Below are 7,047 nucleotides of genomic sequence, written 5' to 3' on the forward strand. Positions count from 1 at the left end.
CAAAGGCCCTGTTACAGATTTTGGGGAGTTTAAATACCCTCTAGAGGATTCTTTGGTTACTTGGCATATGCCCTATGTAAGTGGAGAGGATGAAGTAAATTTACAAAGTCATTTACTTGGCCTATACCCTATGGAGAGGATATTTCCTGTCATAGCTGAAGTGTGAATCGGCCTTATGTTTTCTGCCTGCAGACCCTATTTTCCTGTCTCACTTTTGGCCTTTTAGAATGCCTTGTAATTTTCTTTTGAAAGAGGAACTTGATGTACAGTGAAAGAAGCTCTGATAAATGACCCTTCAGGAAAGCGGTGATGTGGTTTAGAGGGAGAAGCACTCCTTAGTCCTGTGAGTTGCAGTTTTTTAACAAGTCTGTGTCCTTGCACTATGGAATTCACAAGTGCCTCTCAGTTTTTCCCTGCTTCGATAGAACAGGGTGGCCCAAGTGGGCTGATGTTGGGTCCTGCCCTTCTCCACCTGGAAGGCTAAAGCAGGCTGGAGTTGGATATTTCCATCTCTCAGGTCGGTTAAGCTTTGATAAAACCCAAATAGGTTAGAGTTTGGTAAAACAGTGTCTCTTGAGTGTAGGCCTTGTTAAGAAGAACAGAAAGCTCTGGCGGGTTCCAAAATTGTTACTTTTTCCTTCCCCTGCAGGAATCATAAGGGAATTCTCAGATTTTCACTTTGAGAGCCTTGCAGAGCTACTTAAGCTATGCAATCTGAGGGCACCCCCAGGATCAAAGCCAGGACCGAAGCCAGGACCGAACCCAGGGCTGAGTTTTAATGCTCAGACTTCTCCACACCCTGCCTCTGGCAATTTGTCAGTTACAGCTTGGTTTTCCTTACTAGGCACTTGTCCCTGCAGAGGCCTCTGGCCGTGGTCTGTGCTCCAGTGAGTTGTGATTCTCGGTATTCCTTTCTCTCCCCAGTTATTAGGGCAGTGGTTTGCTTCATGACTTCGCTTGTCTTAGGGATCTAAGAAGAGTTGTTGATTTTAAAATTTATTCAGGTTTTTATTTGTTAGTAGATGGTTACAACTTCCAAACTCCTTTCATGCTGTAATGGAAACAGGAAGTCGCTGCTAGAATTTTTTTTCAGAATTGTGGACCCAAAGCCAAGTATTTGCTCTTATTTTTTACCTATATTGGACTCCCCTGAGTGCTGGGTGATTCACAATTTGTGCTGCTCTTGAATGTGACTGAAGAAGAAAGACTATAAAGCGCCAGGGAAAGCGCATTTCTGTTAAGAGCTCAACATACTGCCCGGGGTTGGGATGAGGGGATTGGGCGTGGTTGTGGGGAGTGGGGCAGCTGAAGGGAGTGGAGTTCTGAGCAGAGTCACTCTGCGTCCTTACTAAAGCAGTCTCATTAGAACAATGTCCCTGGTTTATCTCCTCATTGTCCATCCCTCCTTTAGCCCTTAGCAAAGCCCTCTCCCTGTTTTTCTTGTCCGGGAAGGGTAAGTTGGAGGCAACAGCCACCATCCTCAGCGAGGTTCTGTGTGACTGAGACGAGCGTGGAACATGTTGGAGTCCAGCTGGGCAGTGGTGCTTCCTCACGCCTGTGCTGTGTGATGGACCTGCTGAGCAGCATCCGCACAGATCTCAGGAACATCAGTCCCCAAATGGGAGAATGGCCTTTATCAAGTTATCTGAGGACCGTCTGTTTCTCCCCCTCTTCTTCCTCCTTCTTCTCCTTTATCAATTCTTTAACTTTTTTCTTGAACTGCCTACTTTCTGAATCTGTTATCTCATGAAAATAGTGAATGCTTACTACTTAAAAATTGAAATAATACAGTACAAAGAGAAACTGCCCCCTCATGCCCTATCCAAGATATGACAGCTATGAACAATTGAAATCGAGATCAGATGCTACTTGCTTAGGCCGGCCCTGGCCCCTAGAGGGAAGCACCTTCCTAGTGTGTGCCCTGACTGTCCCTGGCTCCCTTTAGAGCCTCCGCAGTGCTGCACTTGCCCGTGGATTGGTCCCAGGCTTTGATTTGCTTGTTTATGTGGGAATAGGAGCGCCAGAGGAAGGAGCCGTGAGTATATGCTTCATTTGTATGTCCTCAAGGCCAGCACAGCACCATCTCATAGGAGATGCCCAATAAAGACTTAAGGATAAACATGAAGAAAGTCTTTAAATATATTAATTATGATTTTTTTTGTTTTGTTTTGAGATGGAGTCTCGCTCTGTCATCCAAGCTGGAGTACAGTGGCACGATCTCGGCTCACTGCAACCTCCGCCTCCTAGGTTCAAGTGATTCTCCTGTCTCAGACTCCTGAGTAGCTGGGATTACAGGTGCATGCTACCACGCCTGGCTAAGTTTTGTATTTTTAGTAGAGACAGGGTTTCGCCATGTTGGCCAGGCTGGTCTCGAACTCCTGACCTCAGGTGATCCGCCTGCCTCGGCCTCCCAAAGTGCTGGGATTACAGGCGTGAGCCACCGCACTGGGCCAACATTGGTTTATTAACAGGATCACTCAACTTAAACACTGTGCTGGAGGCCATAGGCTTAACGGAGAGAATCAAGAAAGGCAGGTGTTTCTGTTCATCCTTTATGAATTATTGAGTCTAAACTGCACATAACTTCCATCCCAGACCTTTCAAAGAGCTGCAAAATCAGAAGCAGGAAAGGATAGGATGTCTTTCCAGCTAGATGTGCTTCGGAATTAAGAAAATGCTCAGGATTTAGAAATGTGGTGGTACAAATATTACACTAATGCAACTTGCGACAGCATCTTGATGTTATACTCAAACATTCATATCCTGTGTTCAACCTAAGTAGGATAAAGACTTCTGGGATTTCAGAAATGTGCTTAAGGGTTTGTGGAACTGTATCCAAATGCTGACTGCAAACAAGAATTCCCTTTTGTGTTTCAAATGTAGGGTTTTTTTTTTTTTTGACAATTTATACCTGTTCTTCACCAGCCAATATCTCTTGCTGTAGTAGTCCTCTTCTTCAAAGCCATAGCCGACCACAAGAGCACCCTGACTCACATATCCTCCTTTGCAGGTTGGATCATAATAAATGCCTGTGAGAGTGAAAGGAATGCTGGGGTGAGAAGCGCCAGGGGACACCCAAGAGTAACCCACCCTGTCACCCACAGGGAGGGAGGCAGCTCTAAATTCAATGAAATGGCACACATTCCAGATCAGGCCTAACAAGAAGACCTATTGTTACCAAGGCTAGGGATTTAGGCTCCCATCTAAAGCTAGCAGAAATACAAATGAGCATAAATCCTTTTGTAAAAACTTGCCCAGAAGCATAAAAGACCACTCTTGGAAAGCTTGTTACTTCACTCTAGTATGTCTAAGGTACAGAACACTGAAATCTTTGAATCAAGGGCTCTTTTCAGATTTAGTAACAGAGGTAAAAAAATCTTTGGAACAATTTGAAATGTCCAACAATTGGAGAGAACTTAAGTAAATTAAGCTATATAATAAATAACAATTCATAAAGCGTTATGAATTACTTGCATTCATGGAGTTATGTGCCCATGAATATAAATACTTCATAACGCTTTATGAATTGTTATTTATGGCTTGGCACACTGGCTCACACCTGTAATCCAAGCACTTTGGGAGGCCGAGGCAGGAGGATCACCTGAGGTCAGGAGTTCGAGACCAGCCTGGCCAACATGGCAAAACCCCATGTCTACTAAAAATACAAAAATTAGCCAGGTGTGGTGGTGTGCACCTGTGATTTCAGCTACTTGGGAGGCTGAGACAGGAGAATCACTTGAACCCAGGAGATGGAGGTTGCAGTGAGCTGACATCATGCCGTTGCACTCCAGCCTGGGCGACAGAGCAAGATTCCGTCTCAAAAAATAATAAATAAATAAATAAATAGTTATGCATTGTATGGAAACATCAGGTAGAAATATTGCATGTAGGCCGGGTGTGGTGGCTCATGCCTATAATCCCAGCACTTTGGGAGGCTGAGGCGGGCAGATCACCTGAGGTAGGGAGTTCAAGACCAGCCTGGCTAATATGGTGAAACCCCATCTCTACTAAAAACACAAAAATTAGCCGGGCTTGGTGGCAGGGGCCTGTAATCCCAGCTACTCAGGAGGCTGAGGCAGGAGAATTGCTTGAACCCAGGAGGCGGAGGTTGCAGTGAGCTGAGATTGCGCCATTGCACTCCAGCCTGGGAGACAAGAGCGAGACTTCATCTCAAAAAAGAAAGAAAGGAAGAAAGAAAGGAAGAAAGAAAGAAAGAAAGAAAGAAAGAAAGAAAGAAAGAAAGAAAGAAAGAGAAAGAAAGAAAGAAAGAAAGAAAGAAAAAGATTACATGTATAAAATAAACTATGTGAAATCTATGAACCCAAATATTTACATTGAATTTTTTGTACCAAATAGTCCATCCTGCTTGTGTATCATGGTGGTTTTCAATTTTTCTTCCTCAATGTCTACAAAGAAAAACTCTTACCTTCTTTTTTTATAGGACCAGAAGGAATCAAGAAGTCCATAAACAACAGCAGAGATGTGCCCCACAGTTGCCACAGCCTTCATTAGGGCCTTCTCTTCCACAGGGAGTATTTGCATGTACCCAGTGTTATTAGTAGCAGAATACTTGGGATTGTACCTACAGGCTTTTTCCTTTTAAAAGTAAAGGGGGAAGAGACTTGATTACTACCATCCTCCTCCTGGACAACATGAGTTAGAACCACAATGCTCAGCAGTTTGCAACTTAGGATTTCCCAGGAAATGAAATGCTATTTGTTGACTTGAAACTAAACATTAGCTAGACCCTTAGGCTTACTATCCACAAGAAATTTTTCACAGTGGAGAAATGTGTATTATATGTAAAATAGTTTGTATATTCTCAATGTTACTATGTTTGGATATTCTCTATGTTATATGTTCTTGCTAACATATAGCAAGAACAGCTGTATGTTAACTACATAATCATAGAACTGTGCAAATGCTAATAATTTATAATGACAGCACTGACAGTTTGCAGATATAGATTCTACCATCTAAAATGTGAGTTCTGAAAAAACTGTGTGTTACCTCTGAAAGCGTTCCACTTTCCAAAAGCAGAGCTGGAATGACAGCAAGATAAAGAGCTCCACTTACGTTTTCTTCATATGGAAAGGATTCCTCAGAGTCCAGGCCTCCATTGTCGGCAACATACTGGAAGCAAAATAATGATTCTCCAAAAATCCAGCCAACATTGCCTTGAAGCCTAGAGCAGTCCACCAGGTCTGCACACTCAGTGAAACTAGTTTCACAGTTTTCCTAACATCTGTCCTTACAGAGCCCCAGCTGCACTAAAAGCATAAGAAGATGCACACTTACCCTGATAAAAGAATAAAAAAGCTGTCATTCACAAAGCAAATAGCAAAACTTTGACAACAGCTCATCTATCTGAATACTATGAACTGCAAGTTGTTCTACATGCCACTAAAGCAAAGAGGTCGATCACCTCTTGGCTTTCCTGGGGAGATGGAAGGTCTGAATCTGACACTATCTTACCTGATCCTTCACAGGAGTCACGTAGCCTTTCTCTCTCCAATCCACAGATTTGGGGATGTCATGAAGCAGAGGTTCCTGGAGCACTTTCCCCTTCCTGGGCTTATGGTTTTGAAAGCCATTCACCACCTGCCTGAATTCTTCACTGGTCTTCAAGGAAAAGGAAATAAAATGTTGAAAAGCAAGAGATTACTTTAGTAAAGAACCGAGGAGAGGAAGCACAGAGCTCGGCAGTCCACAGCACACTCACCATGTCTCCAAAGGCGTTCATGGCTGTTGTGAAGCTGTGTTTCCCTTCCCTGTATTCCTGATTCTGCTGCTCAATCATCTTCATGTTCTCCCACACTGCTCTCCTCCATCCTTCTTCATTCTAGAGGCAAATATGTAATTGATGCTCTTTATTTCTAACTAAAACCCAACCCATGCTCACCGAGTGAATCTGCAGACAAAAGTGAAAAAGAAACCATGGCCAGAGAAGGCTTGAGGCCTCTGGGAGATGTTCTCCAAGTCAAGAAACAGCAGGAGCGTATGCCCATATCGTACTCATAATTGGTGCCATTAGGTTATTGCATTAGGTTATTGGTAAGAGCTGGCCTCTAGTAGCTACTCTTTGGCTATAATCTCCAAACACCAAGGACCATTCTCCCAGGAATCCCTCTGGACCATTTCAGGTGCCACCAACCATGCCATATAATCTCTTGTGCTTTGCCTTCCACTGGTTCCACTGTGCATCTAAACTGTGATAAAGTATTAGACTAGCTGAGGCTAATCTCAGGCAAAAGACAGCAAGGAGGAGTGAAGGATTCATGTTTCAAAACCTAGGAAGGGAAAAGAAATGAGGATCTGATTAGACCAATCCTAAAAAGCCATCTTACTGCTCCCTGAGAAACTTTGGCCACCATAGTAGAATAAAAATATTTAAATTATTTTCCCATGCATTTACCTAAGGACTGTGAAAGAGGCCAAGGATCTGGCTGGAGGAAAACAGGGCAAGTGGAGGTATTGGATGGACCCACCAAAATGAAAAGCAGCCTGTCCAGAGCTGTAGGAGCTGAAACAGTTTATGCGATGATAATTTAGGTTATGAAAAATATGAAGGTACCTCGTGTGTGAGAAGGTTAAGGCAACAGCTAGGAAACCAACTGATCTAGGTTTTGTACCAATTGTACTGAGGCCATCCAGGCAAAACCTCACCAATGGAGACTTCTAATCCCAAGTAGGGACAAAGGGATCCCCAGTAATTGGGAGGTCACTTCACACCTTGTTTTTGGCTAATACACAGCAGGAGGTGAGCTATGTTTTCCAATCTCCCCTTCTTGCAGGAAACCTTTCTGGAATGCCTTCCCAGGAGACAGTGGGAAGGAGAGCACACACTGCTCCCGCAGCCCTACATGTCGCCAGTGCTGCCAACACCTCATCTGCCTCTCCAAAACCAGGGCTCCTGGCTGAGCTCCCAGGCCAGGTCTCATGCTGCTTGCCCCCACCCTCTGCTCAGGCTCACTGTGGCCACGGGGCATGTGCGGTGGTGCAAGGAGCAAGGGGCATCTCCACCTGACTTGCAGGGGTCGAGCTTCC

At 44.2% G+C, this 7,047-nt stretch overlaps 1 pseudogene; it reads right to left on the minus strand.

Annotated features, from left to right (window-relative positions):
- Window positions 1–2,248: 2,248 nt before the first annotated feature.
- On the minus strand, window positions 2,249–6,280 carry LOC129524641 (procathepsin L-like; annotated as a pseudogene).
- Between the last annotated feature and the right edge of the window lie 767 nt (window positions 6,281–7,047).

The sequence above is a fragment of the Gorilla gorilla genome, chromosome 13, assembly GCF_029281585.2.
Source record: "Gorilla gorilla gorilla isolate KB3781 chromosome 13, NHGRI_mGorGor1-v2.1_pri, whole genome shotgun sequence".
Taxonomy (NCBI): Eukaryota; Metazoa; Chordata; class Mammalia; order Primates; family Hominidae; genus Gorilla; species Gorilla gorilla.